The sequence below is a fragment of the Tamandua tetradactyla genome, chromosome 4 (genome assembly GCF_023851605.1).
Source record: "Tamandua tetradactyla isolate mTamTet1 chromosome 4, mTamTet1.pri, whole genome shotgun sequence".
NCBI classification, from domain to species: domain Eukaryota; kingdom Metazoa; phylum Chordata; class Mammalia; order Pilosa; family Myrmecophagidae; genus Tamandua; species Tamandua tetradactyla.
Window position 1 is genome coordinate 107,717,284 of NC_135330.1, and position 24,875 is coordinate 107,742,158.

General features: G+C 38.4%; 1 long non-coding RNA gene across 1 annotated transcript in view; it reads left to right on the top strand.

The window, feature by feature from the left end:
* The window catches only part of LOC143679257 (uncharacterized), a 66,341-nt gene that overhangs the window by 19,821 nt on the left and 21,645 nt on the right, over positions 1-24,875 (top strand). The gene's annotated exons all lie outside the window — the stretch shown is intronic.

The window sequence follows — 24,875 nt, forward strand, 5'->3', positions numbered from 1 at the left end:
AGAGCCTGTCTCTTCTGAATTCTCCTTAAAAGGCTTCTAGTGATTAGATTAAGCATCACTCATTGCAGAAGACACTCCCCTTGGCTGATTACAAATGGAATCAGCTGTGGATGCAGCTGACATGATCATGATTTAATTCTATGAAATGTCCTCATTGCAACAGACAGGCCAGCACTTGCCCAACCAGACAAACAGGTACCACCACTTGGCCAAGTTGACACATGAACCTGACCATGACAGAGGGTGTCTATAATACTGTTACCAGACAAAGGTGGTGAATTCTCCGCCCTATGGCTTAGATGACCAATTCCTGAGACATTGGGGTTTCAGAAAGAGGATGAGTTTATTACTAGGTGCGAAGCAGGAGATCAGATGGTCTTAACAGCCTAAAATCTGTCTCTTTGAGTCTAGGGGAATCAAGGTTTTTTTTATGGATCCAAGCAAGAGGAGATGGAGATGTTACCATTACAATACTTAAGTATAAACCAGGGTGAGACAAGGCTAGAATAACTGTTACAATAGTAAGTATACACAAGGCTGAGACTAGTAAGTATAAACAAGGATGAGACTAGATTAGAATGACCATTATAACAGTAGATATAAACAAGGGTGAAGCTAGTTGAGTTTCAGTAATTCCAAGTATTAATTTTTGGCTATTCTATAATATAGAAAGAAAAACATCTATATAACAATTCAGTAATCATAATCATTTGTTAATTCTTAACTCCTCAATTACAATATCTTTATGGGTCAGTGTAAACAGATCTTGATGACTGGTCAGTCTAGGCTTTAGGTTTCCCTGGATGGGAAGTCAAGATCCCCCCAGGGCCAGAAGCTGGCAAAGGTGGGGGTAGGAGAATTAGAGGGACAGAGAGGGTGGGGTTATGTAATACGAAACAACTATTTAGTACTGCAGGGACTGTGGCAGGCAAGTAATGCCTGACATCTCTACTACAAATGTTTTTAAATTTTGTCCTTATTCGGGATGACTTATAAACGGTCACCATTTAAAATGCAGAGTTTTATATATTTCACATCACTACAGTTTTTTTTTTTTTTAATTTTTTTTATTAATCAAAAAAAAGAAAAGAAATTAACGCAACATTTAGAAATCATTCCATTCTACAAATGCACTCAGTAATTCTTAGTATCATCACATAGATGTATGATCATCATTTCTTAGTACATTTGCATCGCTTTAGGAAAAGAACTAGCAAAACAGCAGAAAAAGATATAGAATGTTAATATAGAGAAGAGAATTAAAATAATAATACTAATAAAATACATATATGTATATAAAAAGGAAAAAGAAAAAAACAAAAACAAAAGATACCAACACACAAACAAAAAAACATATTTCAGGTGCAGCTTCATTCAGTGTTCCAACCTAGTTACATTACACCTAGGTATTATTGTGCTGTCCATTTTTGAGTTTTTGTATCTAGTCCTGTTGCACAGTCTGTATCCCTTCAGCTCCAATTACCCATTATCTTACCCTGTTTCTAACTCCTGCTGGTCTCTGTTACCAATGATATATTCCAAGCTGATTCTCGAATGTCGGTTCACATCAGTGGGACCTTACAGTATTTGTCCTTTAGTTTTGGGCTAGACTCGCTCAGCATAATGTTCTCTAGGTCCATCCATGTTACTACATGCTTCATAAGTTTAGTCTGTCTTAAAGCTGCATAATATTCCATCGTAAGTATACGCCACAGTTTGTTTAGCCACTCGTCTGTTGATGAACATTTTGGCTGTTTCCATCTCTTTGCAATTGTAGATAATGCTGCTATAAACACTGGTGTGCAAATGTCCGTCTGTGTCTTTGCCCTTAAGTCCTTTGAGTAGATACCTAGCAGTGGTATTGTTGGGTCGTAATCCATTCTGCCATTCTACGCCTTTTGATTGGGAAATTCAGTCCATTAACTTTTAGTATTATTACTGTTTGGATAATATTTTCCTCTACCATTTTGGCTTTTGTATTATATATATCATATCTGATTTTCCTTCTTTCTACACTTTACTCCACACCTCTCTTTTCTGTCTTTTCGTATCTGACTCTAGTGCTCCCTTTAGTATTTCTTGCAGAGCTGGTCTCTTGGTCACAAATTCTCTCAGTGACTTTTTGTCTATAAATGTTTTAATTTCTCCTTCATTTTTGAAGGACAATTTTGCTGGATATAGGAGTCTTGGTTGGCAGTTTTTCTCTTTTAGTAATTTAAATATATCATCCCACTGTCTTCTAGCTTCCATGGTTTCTGCTGAGAAATCTACACATAGTCTTATTGGGTTTCCCTTGTATGTGATGGATTGTTTTTCTCTTGCTGCTTTCAAGATCCTCTCTTTCTCTTTGACCTCTGACATTCTAACTAGTAAGTGTCTTGGAGAACGCCTATTTGGGTCTATTCTCTTTGGGGTGCGCTGCACTTCTTGGATCTGCAAATTTAGGTCTTTCATAAGAGTTGGGAAATTTTCAGTGATAATTTCTTCCATTAGTTTTTCTCCTCCTTTTCCCTTCTCTTCTCCTTCTGGGACACCCACAACACGTATATTTGTGCGCTTCATATTGTCATTCAGTTCCCTGATCCCCTGCTCAAGTTTTTCCATTCTTTTCCCTATAGTTTCTGTTTCTTTTTGGAATTCAGATGTTCCATCCTCCAGTTCACTAATTGTAGCTTCTGTCTCTTTAGATCTACCATTGTAGGTATCCATTGTTTTTTCCATTTTTTCTTCTTTGTCCTTCACTCCCATAAGTTCTGTGATTTGTTTTTTCAGATTTTCTATTCCTTCTTTTTGTTCAGCCCATGTCTTCTTCATGTCCTCCCTCAATTTATTGATTTGGTTTTTGAAAACTTCTTCCATTTCTGTTCGTATATTCAGCATTAGTTGTCTCAGCTCCTGTATCTCATTTGAACTATTGGTTTGTTCCTTTGACTGGGCCATATCTTCAATTTTCCGAGCGTCATCCATTATTTTCTGCTGGTGTCTGGGCATTTGATCAGATTTCCCTGGGTGTGGGACCCAGCTGGTTGAAAGGTTTTTCTGTGAAATCTCTGGGCTCTGTTTTTCTTTTCCTGCCCAGTAGGTGGCGCTCGTGGCGCTCGTCTGTCTGCACTACAGTCGGCCCGGGAAACCGCGCGTGAAGGCAGGGGTCGCTGGCCGCCGCGGCTTGGGAGAGTGCCGGTCCTAATTGTCCAGCTGGCCCGAAATGCCAAGCGTGACGGGAGAGCCCCGCTATCCAACGTTCCCAGTCAGACCGGGGAGCCACGTGCGTGGAGGGGACCCCTGTCGCCAGCCGCCCCGGCCGGGAAAACGCGCGCCCCTCGGGTATCTCACCGCAGCAGATTCTCCCTGCCTGTTCAGCTGTTCCAGAGTGGGGTACGCTGTCTTTTTGGTCTCTGTCGTGACTCCGGGAGCTGTTTCGTATTGTTTCTGTTTCTTTAGTTGCTTTACTGGAGGAGGAACTAAGACCCGCGCGTCTTACTAAGCCGCCATCTTCTCCGGAAGTCATCACTACAGTTTTTGATTCAACCATCATTCTTAAAAGTAAACCTGGACAAATTGAGCAGACGCTTTAAAGGGCAAATGTGATCATAACTTGAGAAGATCTGGAAGTCTTTGATCAAGTAGAATAATGTATGAACTCTCAACTCTTTCAGAGAGCTGTTTGTCCGCGGACATTATCGTGTCTCTTGAAATTACCCCAGCATCACCAAGAATCTCAAACATGTAGGATGCACACAGTTTAAAGTGAAATTGATAAACCTTGGATAAAGTCTCTCTCCATTTTTGTTTCACAAGCTACACCAACCTCCCATAGCCCATGAATGCACAGAAAATAATAGCACACATTGCCGATTCTGTCAGGTTTTAACACTCACCCCAGTTTTCTTCCTGATAAGAAGAAGAATGTTTACAGTGTAATTACAGCACCTTCCCAGTATAAATGTGACTAACAGTCCTGAAAACAAACACCTAGGGTCATCTCGTTGAATATGTTTTACAGTATTGGTCCCCACGGAACAAAGTGCTGGGTGAGGAACTGCAGTATAACTATCCATTGACCTGCTGCTGAACTTACCACTTGCTGTTTTTCTCTTATAATCTAAATCTGGAAATATGCTGCCTGGTCAGCAGCACACTACCCGGTCATTCAGCAAAATGCCCCAGATGCCATAAAAGCGTGCCTGTGTGCTAAAGAATGAACTTGTAAAACATAGTCTAAGGACTGTGCAACGGCTATGCTGCTGACAGCCAAAGTGCTCTGCCAAGACACCTTTGAAATGCAGCCAGGCGGCAGCTGTTTGTGCTGCAGACTCCGTGGGTGTCAGTCTGTCTGCAGTCGTAGCTGACCCTGCCACTGGCCAGCATTGGGACCGTGTCCTCTATCTCAGTTGGCCCCTGGCCAGCCAGGCCGGCCTCTGCACGTTCCTCTCAAATCAACACTCTCCTGACAGCCTAATTCTGTAAGGTGGGTCAGTGCCCTCCAGCCAAGCTCAAAGTGGAAAACGGACACAAATTTTAGGTGATCAATCTTATATGATTTGATAAAGAGAAAGCCAAAGGTTTGAAAAAACCCTGTGGTGGTTATTTTGAAGGAAGCTGGATGCTTTAAAAAAAAATGCCAGGCATTTAATTGCTATATCCAGCCTTTTTGTTTGTTAGACCTGGGCCTTGGTTTTAATACATTCTTAGGGTGGGTTTTGTTTGTTGTTTTGTCTTTGGCTTTTTAACAAATACTTTATGTTGCTTTTTCTGATCAAAGCTGCCCATGTATTGACGTTACCTGTATCTATAAATTGTGTTATTCATCTCTGTAAGCTTTTTTGTTAATTCCACTTTGTAATTTTTTCTCAACCCAGTGGACTTCTCTTCCCCCTGGGCAAAGTCCCCATTGTGTTTCACCTCCAATATTAGCCTCCTCTTTTAGTTTGTTGAAGCTGCTGAATTACAATATACCAGAAACAGAAAGGCTTTTAAAAAGGGAATTACTAAGTTAAAAGTTTACAGTTCTAAGGCCTTGAAAATGGCCAAATTAAGGCAGCAACAAGCGGTCACCTTCACTCAAGAAAGGCTGATACCATCCAAAACAACTCTGTCAGCTGGAAAGCCTCGTGGAGACATCTGCTAGCTTTCTCTCCAGGTTCTTCAAGGCTACCCTGAGGGCATTTTCTTTATGCATCTCTAAAGGTCTTCGGGTTGTGTGGGCTCTGTAGGTTCTAAAGCTTTTCTGTAGGTTCTAAAGCTTTTCTGTAGGTTCTAAAGCTTTTCCCTCTTAAAGGGCTCCAGTAAGCAGCCCCACCTTGAATGGGCAGAGACACATTTCCATGGAAACCATCAAAAAGATCCCACCCAACAATATTGAATCAGGAGTAAAAAACATGGTTTTTCTGGGGGTACAGGACAGTTTCCAACTGGCACACCTCCTAACTGGTCTCTCCACTCCACTCTTGCTCTGTCAATCCATTCTGTATGATGCACTCAGAGTATCATTTTTTTTTTAGTATAAATCTGACCAAAACACATCTGGGCTTAAAAAGCTGCAGTGATTTCCTCAGAGTGCCCTAAAGTCTGGTCCCTTCCTGCTCTTCCAGTTCACCCCTATTGCACCCCATCAGCCTCCTCGTCTCAGTGCTTGTCCCCACCCCTTAGACCCACAGGGGTTTCCTTTCAGCTTCTCCCAATTCCTTACCCCTTCAACCACAGCGCCTCCACAAGGCTACTTCCACTGCCAGAAATGCGCTTTCCCACATCTCCACAGGCAGTAAATATTCTTGCTTCTCCTCTCGACTTAAACTTGGCTTCCCCAGGCAACCTGCCTTGACTACCCAACCCAGAAGAGGTCCTAATGTATGCACTCAAAACCCCCTGCTCAATGGGAGAAGACATTTGGAAATCACGTATCAGATTAAGGTTCGATATCCTGTATACATAGAGAAATCATACAACTCAACAACAAAAGAACAAACAACCCAATTATAAAATGGGCTAAAGATATGAATAGACATTTTTCCAAAGAGCAAATACAAATGGCCAAAAAGCACATGAAGAGATGCTCATTCTCATTAGCTATAAGGGAGATGCAGATCAAGATGACAATGAGATCACCTCACACTTATAAGAATGGCTGCTATTAAACAAACAGGAAACTACAAATATAGGAGAGGATGTAAAGAAATTGGAACACTTATTCACTGATGGTGGGAATATATAATGTACAACTGCTGTGGAAGATAGTTTGGTGGTTCCTTAGAAAAATAAATATTGAGTTGCCCTAAGATCCGTCAATATATACCCAGAAGAGTTGAAAGCAGTGACATGAACAGACATTTGCACACTGATGTTCATAATGGCACTATTCTCGATTGCTAAAATATGGAAGCAATCCAAGTGCCCATCAACAGATGAATGGATAAACAAAATGTGGTATATACACATGATGGAATATTATGCAGAAGTAAGACAAAATGAGCTCCTGAAGCACATGACAATGTGGATGAACCTTGAGGACATAATGCTGAATGAAATAAGCCAGACACAAATGGATAGATACTTTATGATTTTGCCATTATGACCTTGATAAAAGCAAACTTAGAGACTGATAATGCAGAATATAGGGGACCTAGAGATACACAGAAGCCAGAGATGGGTGAATGGTTAGCAAATGAGGTTCAACTTAAACGTAAGGAAATGGATAGAAGTGAAGGCACGTTTATAAGTGGGTTTATAAGTACTATTGCCATATTGAAGGTGAACATGATTGAAAGGGGTTGCATAGAACCATGTATCCCACCAATTAGCACTATAAATATAAATAAGTTCTAGTATGAACTACTTCAAAGGTATGACTCTTATACAAAGAGTCAGTAATAGAGGGGGATAGGGAAAGAACTACTATTGCATGCTATGGTCTATATTTAGCAGGAAGACATCAATAGTACCACAGAAATACCAGGGGTAAATAATTGGAGGGGGAAGGACAAGAGTTAAGAAAAGTTTTGGATTTTCTATTTGTGGAGAGTGTGTTTACCAGTTATTTTTCTCTTTGAAGCAATGGAAATTGTCTAAAATAGAGAGTATTGATAATTGTACAACTAAATGAGGACAATGTGAGACATAGATTGTCTACTTTGGACATTACACATGAAGCCCAATGGATGGAGATATGTGTTGGTTTGAAAAGGTATTATGTACCCCAAAAAAAGCCATGCTTTAATCCTGACCCAATCTTGTGGGAGCAGCCATTTCTTTTAATTCTGATTCAATACTGTAGGTTGGAAAATTTGACTAGATTATCTCCACAGAAATGTGACACACCCAGTTGTGGTGTGACTCCACCCATTCCAGGTGATCTTGATTAGTTTACTGGACTCCTTTAAAAGAAGAAACATTTGGGAGAGAGCTAGAAACAACAGAAACCTCAGAGCTGAAAGAAACCTCAGAGCAGAGCTGACACAGGTGCCGATATTTAGAGAACAGAGACACAGATGTTGGAACCTAGCAGACATTACCATGAGATGTCAAGCAAGCCAGAACCTGCAGAGAGCCAAAGGAAGCCAAGAGATGAAACCCTGCCCCAGAGAAGCAAAGTGAGGAACCCCCACAGGAACAGAGGGTGAAACCACGAAGCCCAGGAGCAAGGGACCAGCAAGGGAGCAGCATGCCTTCCCAACTGACAGAGGTGTTCCAGATGCATCAGCTTTTCTTGAATTAAGGTATCTTTCCCTTAGCCTTGGCTTGGACATTTGCATAGGCTTAGAACTGAAAACTTGTAACTAATAAAATTCTCTTTATAGAAGCCGTTCCATTTCTGGCATACTGCATTCTGGTACCTTACTAACACAACGTGGCTGAAGGATACACTGACTGAGAAGCAGAAAGGTGAAATATGATGTGTACATATGTTGGAATATTATGTGGCTACAGAAAGGAAAGAAGTCGTGAGGCATAAAATGAGGTGAATGAAGCATGAAGTCAGAAACAAAAGAACACATATTATATTGTCTCTTTCACAAAATATAAGCTCTTATAGCAGTCATATCTAGCCCAGAGCTATAATGATATTTCTAGATCCTGAGATGCTGTGCTGTATATGTATAACCTGGTATCTCCCTGGGACTTTGGCTACCTGTGTCACACCTAAGACTCAAAGTTGGAGTTCTGCAGGTCTGAAAGTGAGCATTGTTACATACAGCAACTGTTAGAGGAACAGAAAAAGAGACCAGGCTTCAGTTAAAGATAAGAATGAAGCCAATCTGGTCAGGACTAATGTAAATGACAATATAAGGGGTAACGATGACATTGTCTGTATTTTAGAACATCACCTACAGTATGAGACCAAAGGAAAACAGGTTTATTCTGCCCAAAACCTAAATATTCTGTAACACAATCTAACTTAACCTGTCTGGACAGCTCATTTAAACAACCTAAACACATGGAGCCCAGAATGTGATTGAGGGCTTATAATTCAGTATAGCTTAATGTACTACCTGGATACATCCTAGAGTATGTTGGGCAGATAATTAAAAAGTATTGGCAAGGTCCCTTGAGGGACTATAGAAAAAAAATGGAACTATTAAACTTTACCACCAGGGAAACCCCAATACAGTTTCAAACATTAGGGACTCCCAAGTCAATAGGCCAAGCCCTTGATCTTGAGGCTTGCTCTTAGGAAGCTTATTTCCGCACCAGAAAAGCTAAACCTACTCATAGGCATGCCTAAGAGTTACTTCCAAAAACCCTCTTTTGTTGCTCAGATATGGTCTCTCTCTCTCTAAGTCTGACTCTGCAAGGGAAATCATTATCCTCCCCATGATGTGGATATGCTGGTTTGAGACTATCATGCACCCCAGAAACGGCACGCTCTTTAATCCTCATTCAATATTGCTGGGTGGGATCTTTTTTACGGTTTCTGTGAAGAAATGTCTCCACCAATTCAAGGTGGGGTGGCTTACTAGAGCCCTTGGAGAGGATTTTGGAAAGAACCAACACAGCCAGAAACCTTTGGAGAGGCAGAAAGAAAGCACCCCTGGAGAAGCCGTTGAAGAAGCCCAGAGAGAAAGTGAGCAGACATCACCACATGCATTTCTAGCTGAGAAAGAAACCCTGAATGTCACCAGCCTTCTTGAGCAAATGTATCTTTTCCTGGATGCCTTAGTTTGGACATTAATATAGCCTTGCCTCAATTTGGACATTTTCATACCCTTAGAACTGTAAACTTGCAACTTACACATTCCCTTTTTAAAAGCTCTTCTGGGGGTTCATGGGTAGTTCAGTGGTAGAATTCTCACCTACCATGCAGGAGACTCGGGTTCAATTCTCAGTCCATGCTCTTCCCAAAAAACTAGCAAAACAAACAAATAAAAATCAAACAAACAAAAAAATTCAACAAATGGTGCTGCAATAACAGGATACTCCCAAGGAAAAATAATGAAATGTGAGCCCTACCATACAGCATACAAAAAAAAAAAGCTGTTCCGTTTCTGGTATATTGCATTCCAGCACTTAACAAGCTAAAACAATGGGACATGACATCCAGGGGTAAAAGTCTCCCTGGCAACTGAGACCTGACTCCCAGGGATGAGACTCGGATCAACAACACCTTCCGGACATAAGAAGGGAAAAGAAATGTAGTAAAATAAGGTATCAGTGGCTAAGACAGTTCAAATAGAGTCAAGAAGTTTTTCTGGAGGCTACTGTTATGCAAGCTTCAGCTAGGTATTTCTAATTACCACAGTTTGCCAAACCTCAACTAAAAACATCCCTGTAAACTCTAAAGAACACTCAGAGCTCTACCCGAGATTCTATAAAAGTTTAACACACTAAGATTACTTTCCAGAAACCTACAACCTCTCAATGATCCCTAGGCCAGATAAGTCCTGAAACCCAGAGGGCCCAGCCTCTCCAGAACATCAACTAGTTCCATCCCCCTAACCCATATTATCGATAGACTCTTCCAAAGTGAAAAAGTTAGAATGGGTGTAAGACCAAATGCCCCTAAAGATGAAAGATCAAAGGAGAAGGAGGATTTGTAACAGAGAAGATAAGATTTAACAAATGAGTACGACTTCTGAATCATTAGATTGATATGTCTTTCAGTCTCCAGTGTCTTGGAGCAGCTAGAAGGAAAAACCTGAAATTTTGGAACTGTCACCCATACCAAACTCTGAAATCTGCTCTCTAACTACTTGTTACAATATACTTTGAAGTTTATTGCTTTTTTGTATGTATGTTATATTTCGCAATAAAAGAAATTAAACACCTTTCCTCTGAGAAGGTATCCTTTTGTTGGTGCCTTTATTTGGACATTTTCACAGCCTTAGAATTATAACTTGTAACTTCATAAAGTCCCTTTATAAAAGCAAAAAAAAATCTTAAATAAATATTCTTGGGAAAGAAAAATTAAAATTTTAAATTATTAGTTAAAAAAAAAAAAGGCCCCTGCTCATCTTCATACTTCTTATCACAGTCATAATTAACTATGGGAGCCATTAGCTATTGAGTGTCTGGTTTTGTGCCGGGCCGGACGGCTTTGCCTTGGCACTTCCAGATCCCTGTGGAAGTAGAGTAAATACCACTCAGTAAACACCCCTCACAAGTGCAGTGCATTGCCTTCACAGGATGTGATAAAAGTTCAGGACAACATGACAGGTTAGGAAGCCTGAGAGGGAGCAGTGCCCTGAGTCCTCCAAGTGAACACTCTTCCCTCGGGGCTTCCCGTCACCTGAGAATCCCCAAACAGACTGGCCGAGGTCACTGGAGAAACTTACAGCCCAAACCTCATGATTCAACTGGTCACATCACAGGCATCACAGGTTTCTCAAATTAGAAGGAGTCTCAAGATTTAATTAGCCTCTAGGTGTTAATGTCTAATGATCCATTTTCTTCCCTTATATTTGTTTTCCATTTTTTCCTTAATAAACCTTTTATTTTAGAATACTTTTAGATTATTGTGAAGATGATAGGATGGAGAGTTGTCATATACTCCATATCCAGTGTACCCTATAATTAACATCCTCCCTAAGTATATTACAAGTGTTATAATTGAGTGGTGATATATTATTATGATTAGCTAAAGCATACTTTATTCCAATTACCTCAGTTTTTCCCTAATGTACTTTTTTCCATTCCAAGATCCCTTCCAGGATACCACATTCTATTTAATAATCAAGTTTCCTTAGGCTATTTTTGGTCATGACAGTTTCTCACACTTTCCCTTTTCTAACACCTTGACAGTTTTCAGGATTACTGGTCAGACATTTTGAAGACTATTCCTTACAGGAATCTTAAAATATTGAGATATAATTCACATGCCATAAAATTGACCCTTGTGCTGGTTTGAAAGGATGTATGTCCCCTAGCAAAGCCATGTTTTAATCAAAATCCCATTTTGTAAAATGGCAGAATAATCCTTATTCAGTACTGTATGCTTGAACCTGTAATTAGATCATCTCCCTGGAGATGTCTCCCATTCAAGAGTGGTTATTAAACTGGATTAGGGGAGATGTGTCACCACCCATTTGGGTGGTTCTTGATAAGTTTCTGGAGTCCTGTAAAAGAGGAAGCATTCTGGAGAATGAAAGAGATTCGGAGAGAGCAGAGAATGCTGCAGCACCACAAAGCAGAGAGTCCACAAGCCAGTGACCTTTAGAGATGAAGAAGGAAAATGCCTCCTGGGAAGCTTCATGAAACCGGAAGCCAGGAGAGAAAGCTAGCAGATGATGCCGTGTTCGCCATGTGCCCTTCCAGCTGAGAGAGAAGCCCTGACTGTGTTCGCCATGTGCCCTTTCACTTGAGAGAGAAACCCTGAACTTCATCAGCCTTCTTGAACCAAAGTATCTTTCCCTGGATGCCTTTGATTGGACATTTCTATAGACTTGCTTTAATTGGGACATTTCCTCAGCCTTAGAACTGTAAACTATCAATTTAGTAAATTCCCCTTTTTAAAAGCCATTCTGTTTCTGGTATTTTGCATTCTGGCAGTTAGCAAACTAGAACAACCTCTTTTATTGAGAAAACCGTTTGACCAAAAGGGGGAAGAGAGAAATGAGACAAAATAAAGTTCAGTGGCTGAGAGATTTCAAGCAGAGTCGAGAGGTTATCCTGGAGGTTATTCTTATGCATTATATAGATATCCTCTTTTTAGTTTAAGCTGTATTAGAGAGTCTAGAGGAAAGTGCCTGAAGCAATAGAGCTGTGTTCCAGTAGCTATGTTTCTTGAAGATGAATGCATAATGGTAAAGCTTTCGCAATGTGACTGTGTCATTGTGAAAACCTTGCATCTGATGCTCCTTTTATCTACAGTATAGACAGATGAGTGAAAAATATGGATCAAAAATAAATAAATAATATGGGAACAAATGCTAAAACAAATTGAGTAGATTGAAATACTAGTGATCAATGAAAGGGAGTGGTAAGGGGTATAAAAAAATAGGGGGAACAAAGGTTAAAATATATTGGGTAGATGGAAATACTTATTAGTGGCCAATGAGTGGGAGGGGCATGGGGTGTGGTATGTATGAGTTTTTTCTTTTTGCTTTTTATTTCTTTTTCTCAAGTGATGCAAATGTTTTTTAAAATGATCATGGTGATGAATATATTACTATGCGATGATACTGTGAACCATCAATTGTACACCATGTATGGAATGCGTGTATGCTAAGAATGTCCATGTTTTATGTTGTTCTGGCTTGTCAATTTAAAAAAATTTGACCCTTTTTAAAGTATACAATTCACAAGATTGTGCAGCCATCACTACTACCTATTCTGGAACATTTTCATTACCCCAAAAAGAAACCCCAAACCCAGTAGTAGTCACTTTCCATTCCCCACATTCCCCCAGCCCCTGGCAACCACTAATCTACTTTCTGTTTCTATGGACTTGCCTAGTCTGGACATTTCATATGAATGGAATCATACAATATGTGTCTTCTGTGCCTGGCTTCTTCACTTAACATAATATAGTCAAGGTTCATCCATATGGTAGCATGCATCAGAACGCCATTCCCTTTTATGACTGAATAATATTCCACTGTATGAATATACCACATTTTGTTTATCCATTCATCAGTTGATGGACATAAGGGTTGTTTTCACTTTTGGACTATTATGAATTATACTGTGATGGCCATTCATTTACAAGTTTCTGTAAGGACAAATGCTTTCAATTCTCTTCAGTATATACCTAGGAGTGAAATTGCTGTATTATAGAGGAACTCTATGTTTAACTTTTTCATAAACTGCTAAACCATTTTCCAAAGTGACTGCAAGATTTTATATTTTTTCCCAGCAATTTCTCAAAATCTTTGCCAACACTTGTTATTATCTGTCTTTTTTATTATAGCCATCCTAGTAGGTGTGAAACAGTCTCACACTGGAGTTTAGATTTGCATTGGCTAATGCCTAATGATGCTGAATGTCTTTGCATGTGCTTATTAACCATTTGGATATTTCTTTGGAGAAACATCTATTGAAATCTTTCGCCTATTTTGCAACTGGATTGTCTTTTCATTGTTAAGTTGTAAGAGTTCTTTATATATTCTGGATACTAGGCCCTTATCAGATATATGATTTCCAAATATTTTTTCATATTCTGTGAGTTTTCTCTTACTTTCTTGATAGTGTCCTTGGAAGCACAAAAGTTTTAATTTTAATGAAGTCCAGTTTATCTACATATTTTTGTGCCTAATCCAAGGCCACAAAGATTTATATCTGTGTTTTCTTTTAAGACTTTATACTTTCAGCTCTTACATTTGGGTCTTTGATACATTTTGAATTGATTTTTTGTATAGGTGGGAAGTAGGGATCCAACTTCATTATTTTGCATGTGGATATCCACCTGCCCCAGCACCATTTGTTAAAAAGACTATTCTCTTCTCCATTGACCTTCCTGTTGGAAATCAATTAACCAAAAGCATATGGGTTTATTTCTAGATCCTCAATTCTAATCCACTGACATATGAGTGTAGTCTTATGCCAGTGATATGTAAGTCTTAAATAATGATTACTGTAGTTTTATTATGATTCAAAATTGAGAAGTGTGAGTCCTCCAACTTTGTTCTTCTCTTTCAAAACCTTTTTGGCTCCTCTGGATCTCTTGTATTTCCACATGAATTTTAGGATCAGCTTATCAATTTCTGCAAAAAGTCAGCTGGGCATTTTATAGGAATTACATTGAATTTACAAATCAGTTTGTGGCGTATCACCATCCCAATAATATTGATCTCTGATTCATGAACACAGGATGTTTTTTACACTTATTTAAGTTTTCTTCAATTTCTTGCAATGATGTTTTGCAGTTTAAAATGTACGCATCTTGCATTTCTTTTGTTAAATTTATTCCTAAGCATTTCAGTTTATTCCTAAGTAAATGGAATTGTTTTCTTAAATTTGGGGGGACTGTTCATTGCTACTGTATAGCAACACAACTTGTTTTTGTATATTGATGCTGTACCCTACAACCATGCTGAACTTAGTAGCTCTAATAGTTTTTTAGATTCCTTGTGGGTTCTCTCTATATATAAGATCAGGTCCTTTGGAAATAGAAATAGTTTCAATTCTTCTTTTCCAATCTGGATGCCTTTTATTTCTTTTTCTTTACTAATCACCCTTACAATTTTGAATACAAGTGGTGAGAGTGGACATCCTTGTGGTCCTCCTGATATTAAGGGAAAAGCATTCTGTCTTTCACCATTAAGTATGGTTTTAGCTGCGGGTTTTTCAAAGATGTCTTTTATCGAGTTGAGGAAGTTCTACTTTATTACTAGTTTGTGAAGTATTTTATTATGAATAATGTTGGAGTTTGTCAAATGGCTTCTTCTGTGTTGACTAAGATGACCATGAGATTTTTGTACTTTATTCTCTTAATATTGTATATTGTATTGATTGATTTTTATCTGTTGAACAAACCTTGATTCCTGGGCTATATTCCACTTGGTCATGGTGTATAATGGACTCAGCCTGCTAGTATTTTGTTGAGGATTTTTGTATCTATATTCATAAAGGATACTGGTCTGTAGCTTTCTTGTGATGTCTAACCAATTTTTGTATCAGGGTAATACCTGTCTCATAGAATAACTGAGAAATGTTCCTCCCACCCTTCTGAGTTTTCAGAAGAGTTTTGGAAAGATTGATGTCTGGTTAAATTTTCCAGTAAAGCTATCTAGGCCTAGGTTTTCCTTCGGGGGAAGTTTTTTTATTACTAATTTAATCACGTTACTTGTTATAAATCTTCTCCGGTTGTCTGTTTGTTCTTAACTTAGTTCGGTTATTCATATCTTTCTAGAAATTTTTCCATTTCATCTAGGTTTTCTAACGTATCAGAATACAAATGTTTATAATGGTCCCTTATAAACTTTTTTTTTCTATAAGTTCAGTAGTAATGTCCCTCTCTCAGTCTTGATTTTAATAACTTGATTCTTCTCTCTTTTTCTTAGTCCAACCATCTAAAGCTTTGTCAATTTTGTTGATGTTTTCAAAGAACGTGCTTTTGGTTTTGTTGATTTCCCTATTGCTTTTTTATTCTCTATTTCATTTATTTATGTAGTCTTTATTATTTCCTTTTGCCTTCTTCAGAATAAGTTTACTCTTCTTTTTTCTATTTTCTTAAAGTGGAAAATTAGGTTATTGATTTAAGAACTTTCTTTTTTAATATAGATGTTTACAGCTATAAATTTCCCCCTGAGCACTGCTTTCACTATGTCCCTTAAGTTTGGGTATATTTCTAGTTCATTTTCATTTATCTCAAAGTATTTTCTATTCTCTCTTATTATTTCTTCTTGGCAAATTGGATATTTAGGAGTCTATTGTTTAATTTTCACATATTCGTAAATTTCCTAAATGTTCTTCTGTTATTAATTTATAATTTCACTCCATTTTTTCAGAGAATATTTGCGATTTTTATCTTTAAAGTTATTGAGACTTGACTTATGGGCTAACAGCTGGTGTGTTCTGAATAATGTTTGATTTACACTTAAAAAAAATATATGTTAAGTAAAGTGTTATCTAGATGGCTTTTAAATTTGGTTGGTTTATAGTGTTATTCAAGTTTTCTGTTTCCTAGTTAATATTCTGTCTAGTTGTTCTATCCATATTGAATGTGAAGATCTGAAGTTGCCAACTATATTGATTAGTTGTGCTTTTCTCCCTTTAATTCTGTCAGTTTTTGCTTCACAGATTGTGTGGCTCTGTTGTTAAGTGCATATATGTTTATAATTCTTATATTTTCTTGATGTATTGATCCTTTCACCATTGGAAAATGTCCTTCTTTGTCTTTAAGTACCAATTTTTGTCTTAAAGTCAATTTTTTTCTAATACTAAGATAGGTACTCCAGCTCTATTCTAGTTACTGATTACGTGGTATACTTTTCCTATCCTGTTCCTTTCAACCTATTTGTGTTTCTGAATCTAAATTGTGTGTTTTATAGACATCACATAGTTGAACCATGTTTGTTATCCACCTGCCAGAGTGGCCTTTTTTTTTTTTTTTTTTGCGTGGGCAGGTACCAGAAATTGAACCCGGGTCTCCGGCATGGAAGGTGAGAAATTTGCCTGCTGAGCCACCATGGTCTGCCTCCAATGTGGCCTTTTAACTGGAATGTTTCGTTCACTTATGTTTAATGTAATTACTGATAAGGTAGAAATTATGCCTACCATTAGCTATTTGATTTATATAAATATATGGTCTTTTTTGACCTCTATTCTCCACTATGGCCTTCTTTTGTGTTAAATAAATTATTTTCTAGAGTATCATTTTTACCTAATTTCTTATCATTTCTTTGACTATAGTTTTTGGAGTTATTTCCTTAATGAGTGTCCTACAGGTAACAATTAATATCTTAACTTATAATGATCTAATTGTATTCATATCAACTTAATTTCAATTGTATATGAAAAATTTGCACCTATATAGCTCCATTCCTTCCTCCCTCCTTTGTGCTATTTTTGTCATATAATAATTAATATATATTAATATATAGTCATTGGTGCAATTAATAAGCTGAAAAGTGCAATATGTGAAATAAGAAAGTTCCTGAAAGGGCTTAAGAGCTGAAGATACTACAGGTGAAAATATCAGTGACAGGGTAATAGAAGCTATCCAAAAAAGATAGCAGCCTGAAAAAAAGAAAGGTGAAAAAATTATCAATACTTCAATCACGTGCAAGACAGTCTCAAATGGTCTAACATATGTTTGAATCCCAAAAGGAGAGGGGAAAATATATTCAAAGAAACAATGACCAAATTTTCCCAAATTTCATGAAAACTTTAATCCAAGAAGTTTAATGAACCACAGTAAAATAAACACATACACACACACACACACCAAGGTACAGCACAGTTCAAGTTGCTGAAAACTAATGATAAAGAGAAAATCATTAAAGCAGCCAGAGCAAAAAAAAAAGCAGCCATCTTACAGATAGGAATGCAATAATTACAATGCCACTGATTTCTCTCATCAGAAACAACATAAACTGAAATACAATGGAGGAACATTCTTTAAAGCGCTGAGAAAAAGCCACAAACCTAGAATTCTGCGTCCAGCAAAAATATGCTTCAGAACTGAAGTTGGAATAAAGGCACGATCCGACAAAACAAAGCTAAGGGAATTCTTTGCTAGCTGGCCTACAGGTGGAAGGATACTAGATGGGAATTCAAGTCTACAAAAAGGAATGGAGAACACCAAAAATAGTACATATACGAATACTATAAATGACCTTTTTATTGTTTATTAATTCTTTAAGGGATTTGATTACTAAAGGAAAAAATAATTACAAATGTATTCTGAGATTTATAACATAAATCATATAGGATCTTGGCTTCCCATGGTCTGTGGCTTTCTTTTACTTCATCATGGCATAATAAACTGACATGCATTCCCAGATGAGACCACAGCAGAGAACAGAAACTCCACTCCTGCACTTCAGGCAAAACATACCCGAGACAAATTCATGGGAAGCAGATGTCCTCTCTTAATCCCTCACAAGCATCTTGCACTCCTCAGGCCTTTGCTCCCCTTACCCTCCCCCTGTCCTTCTGCAAATAGCTTCTCTTACCTTTCTCTGCCTTTCTTTTAGGCCCCAGCTCAAATCCTTTCTCCATGAAGTTTCTCTAGACCTACCCAAGGATAGGCAGCTAGTTATTGGCAATGCCGGAATTAGTACTCAATCATCCTGATACTTAGTTCACTGCTCTTATACCTAATCAGGGGTTCTCAAAGTTTTTCAGGTGGTGAGTTGCATGAAGCAATGCTATTTTTTTCAAGACACTAGGAAATAGTGATTCATGTAAATTTTAAAACTTGATGTTCTGTGCTAAATCAGATGACCTCTTGCACTAGATTCCAGTACAGAACATTAGAAATGGATATCAAAGTTTAAGAAAATATTAGGACAAAAAAAAAAAATCCCCTAACACTAGGAAAATTCTTTTTCTGAAAATCAAGAAAAGAAATTCATTTCCCCAATGTTTTGGTGACAAAACAACTTGGTTCTGGCTGAAGAATACCAGAACTCTGCAGAAACTTTTAAAAATCATTGTCCTATGTAGCACCCTGAAATTTTACTTTACTTTCGGGGAAAGTCTCTGGGAAACACTTTACTGAGGCTGAACCCCATCCTGATTTCCTACTTTTCCCAGGATCATATTGCTCTAGAATCAAGTGGACTTTTTTTTTGGGGGGGGGGGGTGATATTTTAAGACACCTATATTAATGGCCCAGGACATGGTTTATTCTATTATTCTGGGTACAAATTCCCTTAGTTACTCAAGTGAACTGAAAGTCTAAGGCCACTTTCTATAGTATGGTCTCTTCACAAATACACTCATGTTCAGTTGACAAAAGCCTAATAAGGAAAAGAGAAACCATTCTCACAGACATCATCTTCACATGGCACTGATTTAAAGGACACGGTGCTGAAAGTTTGGCTCTTTGTAGAGCCCGTGTAGCTCTCTAGGGTTATGTGATGTACTCCATTTCCTTGTAGGGCTTGGTACTAAGAAAGAAGCTGATATGTTTCCTATACAGTCATTTCTTGAAGAAGTCTACCTTTCTCACTAAGTAGCTTGATGAATCACTGCACTGAGAAATGTCGTATGGCTTAAGCTACAGCAGCTTGGTGGAAAAGTAACTTCGTTTTCTCTAAGGAGAAGAAAGTGGTCCAGAGGCCAGGCTGGTGCCAGGAAGAAAGGGCCCCTTTGGAAGAGCCGCTGGTGGAGATTGCAGCAGTACCCAGACACTGGAGCACAGCTGCCTTTAGTCACCACTTAGAGCTAAACTAGAGGAAATGAGTCTGAACCTCCTCAAGAGAAATCTAGGTTACAGGCTAGAAATAATCTGTGGAAGACTGTTAGCAGGATGGAATGCCCATGTGTTTGCAGAGCATTTTTAAGAGTCAACCATCCTCCCCAGAGGCTGTGACTAATTAAAAAATCCTATCACCGTATTCAGAAATGCAAACTGGCCAGAATACATGACTACGCTTGGAGAACTGATAGGAAAGTCTGGTTCCACCCAGAAAAGGCTCCTGGGATATTTCTCTACAATGTGAGAACTCGGGAATTTTGTTTTAAGAGACTACTGAAATAAACTTTGTGGGGCAAGCAAGCTACATGAAGATAAATAAACCAGAAGGTTTTTTTTTAAGGGTGTTTATTCAAAATTGGTGAAAGCAACATAAATCACTAAATGTCAAGAGAAAATTTAAAAAGATATCTCACCATCATCTAACATTTTGCGGCAACCACAGTTTTTATAAAACAGTCAAACTCCCAATCAGCAATAAAGAAGCTTTGAATTCAAAGTGCACATTATTCTTTGGCTAAAAATAGCAAAAAAGCTCAATCCCTTAAACACATAGTCATCTCTTATGATCTCCCCTTAGATTAATTAATTAATGCATTTTCTGTGTCCAACAAAAACTCACTGAATACCTATTATGTGCCTATTATGTGTCTATCCTTTTATAAGCAACAAACTGAACATTTAAACATAAGAAAAAAACTTGAGAAAACTTTTAAAGATTTTTCAGTTCTTAGCATCGTCTGAAAATCACATTATACATTTTAGACACGATAAGTTCCTTTAGCTAGTCAGTATGTGATTATTTTTTTCTCCTTATGCTTGGTAGATAGATTTTCTCAAACTTCAGATCCACTTTTCAGTGATTTTTTTTTCGGGGCTTGAAACTTTCAGGACACATTCTAGAATTGTGACACCAGTCACCACAAACAAACGCGGTGATGTATGAATGTGTCCGAATGTGCATGAAACCATCCCCCCTCTCCCTTCCCCCAACCCCTCCCGGCCTCCCTGGAGATGTCTGATCTCCAGTCTGGGAAAGGAAAGCGCCTCCTCCACATCCTCTCCCAGGGTCTCTCCCCAGGCCGCGCGGTCCACCGGGACAGATGCTGACTCATAGCTGCGGTGGGTTAGCAGCTTTCACTTCCCCAGCCCTGCTGAGCGGGACACAGCCCAGCGACCTAGTGGGTGTGGGGAAACGATCGTGGCGCTCTCCAGATGACTGTGGGAAGAAATTCCCGCGAAGCCTCTGATGGACTGACTGTAGGAGTTACAAAAGCGCCTCGGTCACACGGGATCAGGCAGCGCTGCTACTGCAAGGGGAGGAAAGACAAGGAAGGAAATTAAAGGTCAAGAGGACTGAGAAAGCAAAGGGAGAAGAGAAAAGAAAGAAGGGCATGAGTTGAGCTGGTGAAGAGTGGATTGCCCCACCTTTTCCTGGAGTTTAGAATTTTCTTTCCCTGCCCCTGCACCAGCTGGGGGCCTCTCTGCAGGATGTGTTTCTGTCCCCAGAGACCCCAAAGCCAGGCAGAGGGCTCAGTACTTTCAACTGACTAACAAATAATCCTTGGCCAGATGCCTAACAAATGTGCTTATTTGATTGCTCACTAGATTCCCTTCAGAAAGCTTTTCACTCTTGCATTCCACAAAGGAGAAACTGTAATGGAAGTGACTGGCCAAGAAACTAATGGAAGTGAACATACTGCTAGGTCTCTCTTGTCTCCCACACCTGGGGGGTAAGTTACTGTTCTGCACCAGATGATACCCCACTGGTAATAATCTGTAATTCTATGCACTTTCGGACCCTTAGGGCTGAGTTTCCTCATCTCAGAACTTTAAACTTCATGTTAGTAAAATAAAAACACTTTTTATTCTCAAAAGAGGTTGTATGGTTCTAGTCGTAGATTCTAGAACAGACAGAACCAATTGGTGATAGAAAAAATCAGACTAATGGCTGCCTCTGGGAGGAGGTGGGGGTGAGGACCGACTGGGAAGGGGATGGTGGAATTGTTCTAGATCCCGATGGCTGTTGGGTTTTCGCAGCCTTATAGATGCACTGAACTTCTTCCGGTGGCACTCGTAAAATGGGTGCGCTTTATTGTAATATGTAAATTTAACATGTAAATTTTAACTCAAAGGAAAAAAAGAAAAGAATCTGAAAATATTTAACTCTAGCTAATGATGTGCATGGTGATTTGTTTTGGTGCCTGCCACATACTTTGATATGTATCCAGAAAATAAGGTGTAGCGATAGAGGGATAGTTAGTTGGATATCTAGATATGATGCAGTAAGTATAATAAAAGTATTTCTGGTTAGACCTTAAAGGGTGAAATACCTGAACTCTCTAAGAGGGAAATACCTGAACTCTCTAAATTGTAATCCAGCTGCCTTGATCTCTGATAATGACAGCACAGCCTTTATCTTGTGCACCTGTGATTGCAAAACCCTTGTGACTAACCTTCATTTGTACCCATTCCAGTTTTTCAGCTTTAGAGTCTTGTAATCACTAAAGACAGTTTATTAATGAAGGGCCTTGGGCCAGCCCAGAACTAACCCACCCTAAATCCAAAGTTACCTTGTAACCCAGACCGGATCTAACCAAAATGGGACCACCTGACATGCGCAGCAGCTTAGACTTTAACCTACAAGTCAGTTATACCTCGTTATAATAGTAAAAATCATGCCACCTTATATTAAAGCCACCATTTTCTTACATATGCTCTGTAGCTAAGCATGTAATCAATCTGTGCATGCCCAATAATTAGATCACCTCTAATTACATCATCTGGAGCCATTGTACTCATTATCCTAAAACCTGCCACCTTTTAATGCTATAAAATTTCTATTAGAGTTACTGCAGTTTGGAGACACAGATTTTGGGCTGATAGACCATCTCATTTCCTGCTACATGCCTAGGAATACACTTTTTCTCTCTTTGATACACTGATGTCTCAGGAATTGTTCATTTGAACACATCAAAAGACTCTACCACCTTTGTCAGATAACATATAGCTGTACAACTGTAAAACTCAAACTCTTCTTGAAATTTTCCTAATAAAATGCCGGTAAAACACACTTGAGAATTGTTACTGAATGTGAGATTTCACATTTAGATATATCATTACAGGGACATATGTCACATCTACTCTTCCTACCTATATGATATAGATATACAATCCTACCTATGTGTGTATATATATATATATATATATATATATATATATATATATATATGCCACAGATACACACTCACTTGTATAATATATGTTTCATGTTAAAAATAAAGGCATGCTTAGAAGGGCATCTTATGAATTAAACTGAGCATCAAATAGATTCTATCGTATCCCACGCATAGGCAGACTCCTCTCTACATAAGACAAGAACTTTTGTCTGCTGATTCACAATTTTGCATGCAAAAAGCATTCACAGAAATAAATCAGGCACTGGTCTTATGGGCAGGGTTTGTAAGGAGCTGCAAAACATAATGTTATATGCAAAGTGATAGGTAAAGCTCCCTTATATCTTCCCATGTGTCTATCCCTGTATGATATTTTCACATTACCAACTCCTTTAGATTAAATTACAAGAAGCAGCAGTTTAAAAACTAATTTATGGAGAGGTGATAAAGTATAAAGATGGTTAGGTAAATGTGGGGTGGGGTGGGGAGCAGAGACACGAAAGAGAGGTGGAAAGTGAGTTCTTAACAACTTGTTCTTTGTTTACTCATGACTGGCCTCCCTCCTATAGATCTTGAGGCACTTCCAATAAATGTTCATGTAATAAATTGATAAAGTATAAATAGAAAGAAAGCATCAGGACCAGTTAAAACAGAAATGAGCAGTGATTTAAGGAGAAAGGAAGGAAAGAAGGAAAGTAGGTAGGTAGGTAGGTAGGCAGGAAGGAAAGGAGAAAGAGAGATGGAAAGAGAAAGGAGAAGCACACAAAAATACAAAACACAGGACCCTAGAATAATAGTGTTAGCTTTATATTTGTCTCTGAACCACAGAGAAAAGTAACAGTTACATTTAATGCTAAATACAATGTTCTAAAGCATGTGGAACATTTTGAGAATGTTCAGTAATATCACTAATAGTCCCCTCAACACATTCTAACCCCCTAATAAACCAGAATTTTTATTATTTTCTATACCTATTTCTTGTCACAATCTTTAATACAAAATCTGAAGCACAACCTAAACACAAAAAGACAAATAACACAATTTAAAAATTGGCAAAGGACTTAAATAGACATTTCTCCAAAGAAGACACACAAATGGCCAATACATATGAAAAGATGCTCAACATCACTAGTCTATTAGGGAAATGCAAATCAAAACCGCAACGACATACCATTTCACATCCACTAGAATGGCTGTTATTAAAAAGAAAAAAAAACAGAATATTACAATGTTGACAAGGATGCAAGGACACTGGGACCCTTAAACATGCTGGAGGGATTTTAAACTAGTGCAATCTCTGAGGGAAGCAGTTTGACAATTCCCCAGAAACTTGAATACAGAATTATCATCTGCCTTTTTTGGTGTATAACTTTCTAGGTTTTATTTTCTAAACAATCCCACTTCTTGGTATATATCCAAAGGAATTGAAAGCAGGGACTTAGACACTTGTACACCAGTAATTATAACAGCATTATTCACAACAACCAAAAGATAGAAAGAACCCAAGTGTCCACCAACAAAATATGGCATATACACTCAATGCAGTATTATTCAGCCATACAAAAGAATGACGTTCCAATAGCACGCTACAACAAAGATAAACCTTAAGGACGTCATGTTGTGTGAAACAAGCCCAACACAAAACGACATATTCTATGATCTTGCTTATATGAAATATCTAGAATAAGCAAATTCACAGAGTTGGATAGAACATTACAAATTACCAGGGACCCAGGAGGTAAGGAGAATAACGATAGTGTTTGATGGGTCCAGGGTTTCTCCTTAAAGGTGACAAAAAAGTTTGGACGATGATGTTGATGATGGTAGCGCAAAACTGCAAATGTAATTAATAACACTGAATTGTACATGTGAAAGTTGTTAAAATGGGAAATGTTGAGTTGTATATATGTCACTACAATTAAAAAAAAAAATCTAAGTCATAAGGATGTTTATTCCAAAGGCAAGAACTTCTAGAAAAGGAAATTTCAGGTGATAAAAATATATACTACCTCCAAGGGCCTAAAAGTTAACAAAATAAGGTTCTTATCTCATGGTCTATGACCTATAAAAGAAAAATATGACAATGACTTTTTTTCTTTAAAAATACTAAAATGCAATAGAAACCTTTTCTCTGAAAACTGTTCCCAATTCTTCATCTGCTCCTTTTCCCCCCACCCCCCATCACTCTGGCCAATGTTGGGGGACGGGACTGCTCTAGTTGCCTTGTTCGTTCTGCTAATAAGCAGGTTGTTACGTGGACCAGAGATGGTGAGAAGGTTGGAGCTGCAGAAAGGAGAACAAACCTGATGCAGAGACAAGAGGTGGAGTCCTGTCCCTCCTGCCTTCCTCTTGGCCCTCCCCTCAGCCTGGAGCTTACGTCCATAAAGTCCCGTGAGATGGCAGCA